We start from the raw sequence: 11,049 nt of genomic DNA, 5'->3' as shown, positions 1-11,049 counted from the left end.
AATAAGCTTTTCAGTGATTTCGTGAAATGTCAGTCAATTTGTAATCCAACACAACGCGTTGAAAGAGAATTTAATCGATACCGGAGTTTGGACGTAGCCTTTACAACTAGTTTTAATAGTTTGCAATGGTGGGAATTGCATAAAGATGAATTTCCGCTTCTTTACAAAGTATCGTGCAAAATATTAGCAACTCCGGCAAGTAGTGCATCCTCCGAGAGGATATTTTTTGTAGCGCGTAATTTACTTTCAGAAAAAAGAACACTTCTTTCTTCCGATAAAGAATCCGTCAACCAAATTTTATTGTATTATTATGTTTTTAAATATTAATTTTGCAGAAAATGATTAAAAAAATAATATTATAAATATCACTTAAAAATAAGTATATATGTACATGTGTATGTAATATATTAACAGATGAATTCTAACTTAAGTTTTCCTTGAAATAAATACATATTTTACTTTCGTTTTGTTTGAATTAAATATATATGTAAATATGTATATAAGTATAAGCAAAAGTTATTTTTATTTATAATCATTTTAAAATAAAGTCCATTTACTATTGAATTTTTAATTTTTAATGTGCATTTAATTAATTATGGATTTTTACATGATACCGCTATACAAATACGTATAGTAGCAAAAATAATCAAACATATGCCAATTTTGACAAATCCACAAAATGCATTGTTTTTCTAAACAGTAAGAAATTCCAAAGTTTATGAAGCTTTGTGCTTGGTACCGCAAATATGTCTAGTCGGGACGATCAGACTTAGGTGGAGGGCAGTGTGACAAACGGATGATAGAACAAAATCGAATCGACGATAAATTGCCAGAATCAACTAGGCAGCAAATTCGTAATTGTCAAAATGTTCTAGTGGCAACCAGAGAACGTATATCATAGAGAAGGTTCAATTGCGGACCAGCGTGTGAATTGTCAAAACCTAACAAGATTTTATTAGTGAATTTCACCAAATCTGGCTCGGAAGGAGAAATTTTAACAGTGGAGAGTGAACAGAGCTGAGAATTCAATGAAAATTATGCTCAGAGACTTGCTTTGATATTACAGCTGCATGTTAGCCTCTTGGCTTATATTTTTAAACGTTTATATGGAATCATATTTATTGATATGAATATCATTTTGCGAATTTTTATGAATGCATGCAAAACTGATAAGATCTATAAATTATGGAATTTCGAAATAATATTTATAGTCAATTTGGGCATTTAATAATATTATATAGTTTTTACATAATATGCTTTCTTATATAATTTTATATCTTTTATCATATTAATCTTATATAGTCATATGTACATCTGAACATGCGCATTTGAATGTACGCATTCAGAAATTCAAATCATAATATATCACTTATCAATACACTATATGCAGAGAATGTTAATATATATATAAATATTCATATATTAACATTCTCTGCTATATGTCAGATATAGAGAAGGTTCATGGTGTGCCGATTGTCAAAATGTTCCTCTTGACGGAGGGTTACTCGCCAACATTAGTGCATTTCACCACAAACAAATTATAAGCTGATTTCACCAGAATAAAAGTTACATATTTTATTTTAAAACAATAAAGTTGTCTTTACTTTAGAAGGAATACTCATTTTGGATTGAATTCAATTCAATTTCGTGCATATGCCAATGTGCCAAAAAAAAACTTACATAACTTTGACCAACAGAACCATACCAGAGAATGTAAATGAGTAGAGAAGGAGCAAATGTTAAATGAAAACTTTTTGAGTACTAATTTGTAATTCCACATGAAGGAACATCGAAAAATATAACTTCGAAAAAGAAAAATACACCACACAATATGCGAAATGCTATAAATAGACACAACGAATATTCCTATATGAAAAATCGTTGCGCATACCTATTTAGATTTATGTTTTCAATTTCTATGATATGACAAATTTATAATTATGAAAAACCTTTTGAATTAAAAATCTGTATTACCGGTAAAAACCCCAGAATTCATAATAAAATAAACATTTAATAAGCTAGTTTTCTAACTTATGTATGTGCGTTGCGTAAGCAATATACTTATTAAACAAATGATAATAATAAAACGGTGGCTAAGCGGCCACGTTTCCACTTTTGTGGTGGCTTAGGTCGTAAGCGCGAAGGAGTTAAGCTCATTCCGAATACGAGCATATACGTTCGAATCGTAAAATACATAAAATTAAAATTGTATTTAATTTTTTTATTTTATTAATTGGAATCTAAGCATATCATAATTCAATTACTTTAATAGCATTTTTTACTTCCTGATATAATTAAAATATATCAGGAGAATATGTTCATATGTTTGGGTTTATTGCATATTCCTTTATTTATGCGTATTTACACAAATGTGATAATCACACATACATTCATGAGTACACGTACGCTGATGCTTGCTTCTTCTTGCCCCGCACAAGCAATGACTTTTGTCCACACTTTTTGCCTTTTGCGAGTTGAACGATCGCAGGCAAGGAGGGATTGGGGCGCACTGCCACATAATTATTTCAGATATATATTTTATTTATCGAATTTAGTTTAAAAACGATTATAGGTATGCGTTTATGTGTATTTATATATATATATAATATATATTATAGTACGAAAATAATTCATAAATGCATCAGTATTTTTCAATACAAATTAAGCAACATAATAATATACTAAGAGTCCTCAGTTAGAACGCCTCTGTGTATAGTGGCAAGCCAACGAAATAACGGCGAGTTCGCGCAGACATTGTGTTGTTGAAAGTAACCAAATGACGACAAACATACATATATACATATGAGCTCGCATACATATTGACGCCGAATTTTGCGCATCGTGGCGGAGTTGACAAAATTTGTTTCAATCGACAATTTTACGACAATGTCGATCGGCTATGTTGTCTCGTTTGTCCTTTTTGCAGGGCTTTCCTGTTGAAAATTGACTTATGCTCTTTTGAAATATTGCGATTACCGATTGGGCTGCATTTTCATAGCGTCGTATTTGGATAAATGGGCTAAATCGACAAACTATGAAATAATGATAATAAATAAACATATAAAAGTACTATATGGACTGTGCTTAGAATATATAGAAGTAGTTAATGATTTCATATGAATGGAAATTTAATATAAATTTTGTAATTTAATGCCATAAATAGTGCATAATATGCAAAAATATAAATATTATTTAAATTCGCTAAGAGGTCATGTTGCCAATTCTCCTTTTTGAAGTGAACATCAGACAAATTCTTCAATTTCTGATTTTTAGCAAATGTTGTGAGGAAGCAGCTTGTGGGCAACATACAAACGCGAGGGGGATGGTAGGATTTTCAGTGATACAAATTGTAAAATTGAAATTTTGCTGATTCTTCAATTTTACTGAAGACATTCAAATTCAATTTCATTCATTTTTATTTTCGCGCATTTGCGGTAGGAATTCTATATGAAAACCAAATGTGGTTTACCAGGCGCACAGAAAAAATAGCGCGGCGCAGAGTTATGAACGAACGCACTTTGCTTTGAAGCAGCGCACGTTCCTTATGAATGAATTTGTTGTCGTTGTAATATGAAATACTTAGAAAATATGCCGCGAGTTCGCTTGAATATTATTGGCCGATGATGGTGCGTCTACGTTTTTTTGTCACTTGCGCGAATGTTTGATTTTTTGCGAAAGACATATTGAGGTACATACATATGTACATATGTGTACATATATGCAAATATATATGGACATGCGAATGAAGGAAGGCAATTTCAAGAATATTCACATATAGACATATAAACATTGAAGCAAGTAAACAACAATAGCTGTTTGAGTTCACAGATTAGACAAATATGTTCTAATATGATCTGTGGTGCTGCTTGTATAGCACACTTCCTTATTGCAATGAAATGTTTTGCCTAAGTTCAAATCCTATCATATTTTTATATATTATACTATTTTTTATTTTTATAACCCTTTTTTATGAAATGATATTTGAATTCTATTTTAATATTATTTCCCTGATTATTAATATTTTCCTGTCAGAAGTCAATTTCTTTCGTTTTTATTATTTAAAGTTTTGTTTATGCGCATATCAAAGAACATCTGTGCATATGTATGTGTATACATTTTGCTTATAGAGTGGTGTAGTTCGTTTCGTACCCTGATAGTTGTGGTGAAATTTTATTTTCCAACTGGCGCGTTTTCGATGTTCCTCCATCGTAATTAACATTTTAGTACTGCTAACATTTGCTCCTTCTCTACTCATTTACATTCTCTGACCATACACACTCTTACAAACATACATCGCATATGGCAATTGCAAAATCAACCCTTTTTCATATACAACGTGGCATGCGTAAATGGAAACAAAGTCAACAAGTCATGTGCATATATACGGGCAGATGTGTGTACAAAAAATTCGCATATTTACATACGCACATTCTTTGACAAATACAGTCAAACCCGGTTAAGTGCCAAAACCAAAGTTGCAGATTTTTTGTGCTTTGTAGTACATAAGCGATTGTGGTACTTAAGCGACTGGTACCAAAAAAATAATTTCTATGTATTTAAAAAAAAATTACCGTTTTCCTTAAAAAATTAAAAAAAAAAAACGTGAGATGCAGCAAGACACAGGCAGATAAGAGGGATTGGAGGAGTGATACTTAACCGGGGCTTACTGTATACATAAATCAGAGGAATATTGAATATTTTCTTTAAAAAGTTTCTTGAATTGTAAACCGACAAATATACTATGTTGTCACTTTTATTCTAAAATATTTTAATACTCATATTTGAGGGGATGTCACTTTTCTCTTCTAGAGGGAATATCAGAAATTTGTTCAATTTATGATTTTTAGCTTTTGCCATCGTCGTGAAAAGACGCTTGTAGGCAAAAGCATGCTCGGGGGGATGTGAGGGTATCTATTTTTATGAATGAAGCGAGGCTGCTTGTAAAATTGAAAGTACGCCTGCGTTCATGAATGAAAATGTTGTTGTGCAATTTACTATAAATTTGGGCTTCGCCTATTTGGCTGACATATTTACTTGTGACGATTGTTGGTTTTGTAGAACAATGTTTGTAGTTTTTGCAGGTGACATATATACATGTGTACGGATATTCATATGTATGTAGGTTGGTTTGTGTATGCATTATTTGTTGGCAATGTTATATATACATACATACATATATATTATATGTTGACATATAAATCAATGTGGGCACATATAGCAGAGAATGTTAATATATGAATATTTATATATATATTAACATTCTCTGCATATAGTGTATTGATAAGTGATATATTATGATTTGAATTTCTGAATGCGTACATTCAAATGCGCATGTTCAGATGTACATATGACTATATAAGATTAATATGATAAAAAATATAAATTATATAAGAAAGCATATTATGTAAAAACTATATAATATTATTAAATTCCCAAATTGACTATAAATATTATTTCGAAATTCCATAATTTATAGATCTTATCAGTTTTGCATGCATTCATAAAAATTCGCAAAATGATATTCATATCAATAAATATGATTCCATATAAACGTATAAAAATATAAGCCAAAAGGCTAACATGCAGCTGTAATATCAAAGCAAGTCTCTGAGCATAATTTTCATTGAATTCTCAGCTCTGTTCACTCTCCACTGTTAAAATTTCTCCTTCCGAGCCAGATTTGGTGAAATTCAGTAATAAAATCTTGTTAGGTTTTGACAATTCACACGCTGGTCCGCAATTGAACCAGAGAACTTAAAACAATGAGAAGGTGCAGGTTCGACAGCGAGCAATTTGTAGGAATTTATCAAGGAGTTCACCACAGATGCACGAGAAACAAATAACATTTTTCGCTTTTATAACAGCGGTGAATCTGTACACATACGCTTTCTTAACATAACCAACCGACGAATATTGAAGAGAATATAATATGTGAGCAAAACTGGCCATATTGATATGCCATTTGAAATATATTCCCTTTTATTGAACTATTATTTATTATTTTTTAAATTATTTTATGTTAATTCATTTTTACTTTATTATGAGAAATATATCAAAATACTTTTAAATTATTACTAATAAAGTATTTTGATATATTTCTTAAAATAATTCATTAATTGTACTTGACACCATTATGGAGTCATAAAAGTACAGAATTGTGTTTTGCCGTCGGTATTTCACATTCATGCTTCAATTTTTCTTTTCAAATGCATGTGTAAACATATTGTCCTGTTACATATATTATGTCGTTTACACATTTGTATGTATTTTTATGTAGATATGTACACTCATTACTTCATGTGAAATCTCCGTTGACACATTTTTTGCTTTTATGTCAAAGAGTCAATCTGTCGAAGAACTGACGCGACGACAAAGCGTCACAACATTGTGTTGTTGGTAGAAAATCCGAGATGTGCCGAAAAATAAACGAACGCTCGCCGATTGTCATCGCTTCCCTTGCCGCTCTAACAGCTTTGCCCACAAATCATTGTAGGTATGTATGTTTTTATATGAACATGCATACAGCCACGGAAAAATATTTTAGAATTGTGAAATATTTTAAATCGACAAAAGCTTTGTTGCCATTTTTGTCATTGTTTTCTGTGTTTGCAGGGTTGTCACTTTTCCCTTCTAGAGGGAACATCAGAACGATGTTCAATTTATGATTTCTAGCTTTTGCCATCGTCGCGAAAAGACGCTTGTAGGCAAACGCATGCTCGGGGAAATGTGTAAGGCGTTTGCTTTTATGAATGAAACGACTTAGCTTATTGCTTGTGCGCCAGCGTTCATGAATGAAAATGTTGTTGGTGTGTGATTTACTACAAATTTAGGATTTCTCAATTTGGCTGCCATATTGATTTCGGGTGCTGATGCTATTTGAGACAATTGTTGTTTTTGTACATGTTTGTATATTTTCTATTGGCTCACATACTTACATTTGTACGCATATATATGTTTGCAATGTCATACGTATATTTGTACATACATACATACTTACATATAGAGCTGTGCGGGCACATGTATTTATTGATAAGTGATAATATATTATTATATTATATAATATAACATATTGATGTACATATGTACATACATAAATTATTAATTCTGTAACAATTGAAATTAGAAAAGTATGAAAATAGTAAAATATCATTTTTTGCATAATCTCTCACATTTTATCAATGTAGTATTTGCGCAAAAAATCATATTTTATCAATTTTTCATCATAAAAATCGTTTATATGGCAAAAAATAATCATGCATATGTGAAGTGGCATTTGTATTTTTTGGTCAAAGTATTTAATTTTTCTCTTTATGTTGGTAGATACGTAATTTGTCAGAGAACGTTGTTATAAATTCTCATTTCTGTTAAATAACAGCAAATATTACAGAAAATGGTGAACTCCTTGATCTCAAATTTTTAGCCAACCAATCGAGCATCATACAAAATTCAATTTGTACCTTCTCATTGTTTTAAGTTCTCTGATTGAACCTTCTCTATGATATACGTTCTCTGCCGAGGGTTACTCGCCAACATTAGTGCATTTCACTACAAACAAATTATAAGCTGATTTCACCAGAATTTTACCCCTGCGGAGCGCAAAATAGCAGAATTGAGCATTTTGAATGTTAAAAGAGAAAAATAATGCTAATAAATGAAAAATATATGTGAGAGACAGCCAATGAAGGGAAAAGCTAATATATATATACTTATATGTATTACCATATATGCAAGTGCTTTTTTCTAACTTTTTCTAATATATGTTTTAGTGGGGAAATCCCGCCAAAACGAACCACAGAAGTTAATACATGTGTATTTACAATATATGTAGGTGGTTTTTGATTGGAAAAGTACTTGTATATTATATATGTTTTAATGGAGAAATTGCGCCAAAACGCAAGTAGTTAGATTTTTTCTAATTGTAGTTAATATATGTTTTAGTGGGGAGATTACGCCAAAATGAATGAAAAGGAGGAAGGGTCAACGGAATTTTAGTCAACGGAATTTTTGTTTTAAAAGATTTTCGACGCGAGTAGATCAGTTCGTACCGTTTTTCCGTTGTGGGTTTACTATTTTTATTAATTGTATAAATTGAAAATGTCAGTGAGAAGGAAGTGTCGCGTTCGCGAGTGTATTGAAGAGTCGGAAAGATTGTTTTCGTTTCCCAAAAACGAGGAGGACCTCCAAAAGTGGGTGGAAAACCTGAAAATCCCACCACCGCTGGATTTACCCGCCCACAATGCATTCGTTTGCATTAAACACTTCGAGCGAAGTGCAGTGGGCGTGAGAAAATTGAAGGCACATGCTGTGCCCACCCTCAACCTTGGTAAGTTTTTCTTCTTTCAATAATATAAAATTATATAGAGTAGTTTATATAAATATACATTTGATAACTTTATTAGGATTAGAAAAACTTCAAAACTTTATTTTAATTAGAAACATGTGTATAATTTATAATATATTATTAGTATGGTAGCAATATAATATATTACATCCATACAGTTGTATGTGTAACTAGGCATGTGTGTATATTGAGAGTATAATTTTGGTAGCAAATATACTAATGTTTATATACATACATACATATATTAACATGTGTACATATATAAACATTAGTATATTTGCTGATACTTCTAATATAAGTATAGTACAGTGATGTGCGATGATGGTAAAACAATAATATTTATTATTGGTGTTACATTAATATTTAGTGAAGTATCCATGGTTTTTTAAAACTGCTGTGCAAAGTCTAACGATTGTTTGTATCACATAAAAATAATTGAGTAAGATATAGGAAGATATATATACATAAATGATCAGGATGAAGAGACGAGTTGAAATCCGAGTGACTGTCTGTCCGTCTATGTATGGTATACTTTGCGAGAGTATAAAATGTTCGGTTACAGCCGAACTTAACTCTTCCTTACTTGTTAGTTTTACTGATATATTTTAGTTCGAGTCAGCTAAAATTATATAAAATAAATACAATAATAATATGTTATAATATTTATATTTTAATGTAATTATATACGTTTATACATACAACATGAACAGGTGTTGAATATAAATTTTTTATACATATAATTAGGTTACGACGAAGCACCTAGGCATTTGTGGACGGGTCCACTGCCCCGAAGAAGATGCTGCATTAGCAGCTGCGTTTCAAGGCAGGCGACGCTGTTTGAATATTCCATTTTAGAAGAAGAAAGATTAGGATTAGGGACATAAAATAACGACGTAGGCTCTGCATTAGACAGCCGCGAACGATTTGCTCGATCCGCACGGTTTTATCAAAGTAATGCGCTCAAACTTAATAAAAAGATCGAAGAGTTAGAAGGGGTTAGAAACAGAGTATAAAAAACTTAAAGATTGTGCAATAGTTGCGGATAAAACTTCAAGCTCTGATGCTGTAACATTCGCTAGGATGATCGTCACAAAACGCACTTTCTTTAGTGACAATGAAAAGACATTGGCACAAAATATTAACTATATGTCCACCAAATCTTACAGTTTCATGCGTGACGATTTAGGTTTCGCTTTACCAAGCAAGAGCTCTCTTTTGAGATGGCGCCCCATTAGGTATGTTGTCCCTGGCGTCGATGCCAATGTCTTGGGAAATTTAGGCAAAATTGCCAAAAATATGTCCGTTCTAGAACGTAATTGCGTTCTTTTATTTGATGAAATCATCATAAAGTCCGATCTAACTTATAGTCGAGTTAGAGATATCATTGATGGGTTTGTAGATTACGGGGAAGGCCATCGCGAAATGAAAATAGGTAGTAAATGTTGTTTTTTTATGGTAAAAGGGTTGAGTTCAAGTTGGAAATATGTGTTTTCTTACTATATTTCCAAAGGTGGACTTCTAAGTCAAAATTTATTTGAAATTTTGAATAAAAATATCGCAGCACTGAAGTCGATTGGCCTTAGCGTAAAGGCTTTAGTCTGCGATCAGGGGGGACCAAACTCTTCAATTTTCAATTTAATGCAAATTTCTGAAGAAAACCCCTTTTACATGCACGAAGGTTCTAAAGTGTATTGCTTATATGATTATTGCCACCTATTTAAGCCTGTCCGCAATACGTTAATGAAATATGACATTTCAAGTCCCGATGGAATAGTCAGTTTCAATATTATTAAAAAACTATACTCTATCGATCAGAGCAATACACATTTTAAGATTTGTCCAAAACTAACAGAGTCCCACATATATCCCAGCGTCTTTGAAAAAATGTCTGTAAAACGTGCAAATCAAGTTCTGAGTAATTCGGTCGAGGCTGGCATAGAAATGGCCTATAGCAAAAATCTATTCGGCTCTGACGAATATTTAAAAAAATGTGTCAAGCCTACGCAGTTATTTGTGAAGAGAATGAATGATCTCTTCGATGATTTAGACTGCAAAAATTTTGCATCAAAAAATCCATTAAAATATCCGCTTTTAAGAAATGATTCCGAGAAGGTCCAACGGCTCTATGATCATATACAGTTTTTAAAGTCAATGAAATTTCCTAATAGTAATCGCGTCAAATGTATTGACGGTTTTGTTAAAACTATTAGGGCTATGATAATGTTGTCCAATGAGCTATTTAGGGATCAAAAGGAATTAAAATATATATTCCTTGGGAAATTGAATCAGGATGCGTTGGAAAATTTTTTTATAGAGTCCGAGCCAGTCTGGGTATGAACCATCCCATGGTGGGTACCCATCCCACTGCCCATGAAATTCAATATATAGTAGGACGATTAATATCGATGAAAATTTTAAGGCAGAACTTCGAAAATAAGGGGGCTAATTGTGAGGATGATGACGATGTAAATTTAGATTGGAACCTAGGCCCCGAAGATCGTCATCTAGATGTGCAGGAAAGCGATCAGGAATATGAGCAACTCGGTTTGGAAAATTTTGTTATTCCAGACGAAAATTTCGTTGAAGAGGACGACGAAGCTGACGTCCAAGTCAAGCGGTATTACACTGGCTATGGTATTTACCAGAAAATTTTGTGTAAAATTCATTGCGATAAATGTACTGAGGCAATGACAAAGACACAGAGCGAT

General features: G+C 32.1%; 1 long non-coding RNA gene across 1 annotated transcript; it reads left to right on the top strand.

Annotated features, from left to right (window-relative positions):
• Positions 1 to 7,523: 7,523 nt before the first annotated feature.
• On the top strand, positions 7,524 to 9,462 carry LOC138856255 (uncharacterized). The gene is made up of 2 exons (XR_011395407.1): positions 7,524 to 8,323; positions 9,086 to 9,462. It is a non-coding gene; the product is annotated as an uncharacterized lncRNA (long non-coding RNA).
• Positions 9,463 to 11,049: the final 1,587 nt, after the last annotated feature.

This window comes from Bactrocera oleae, chromosome 3, assembly GCF_042242935.1.
Source record: "Bactrocera oleae isolate idBacOlea1 chromosome 3, idBacOlea1, whole genome shotgun sequence".
Taxonomy (NCBI): domain Eukaryota; kingdom Metazoa; phylum Arthropoda; class Insecta; order Diptera; family Tephritidae; genus Bactrocera; species Bactrocera oleae.
Note: the sequence above shows the minus strand (reverse complement) of the source record. Positions and strands in the feature narration are given on the sequence as shown.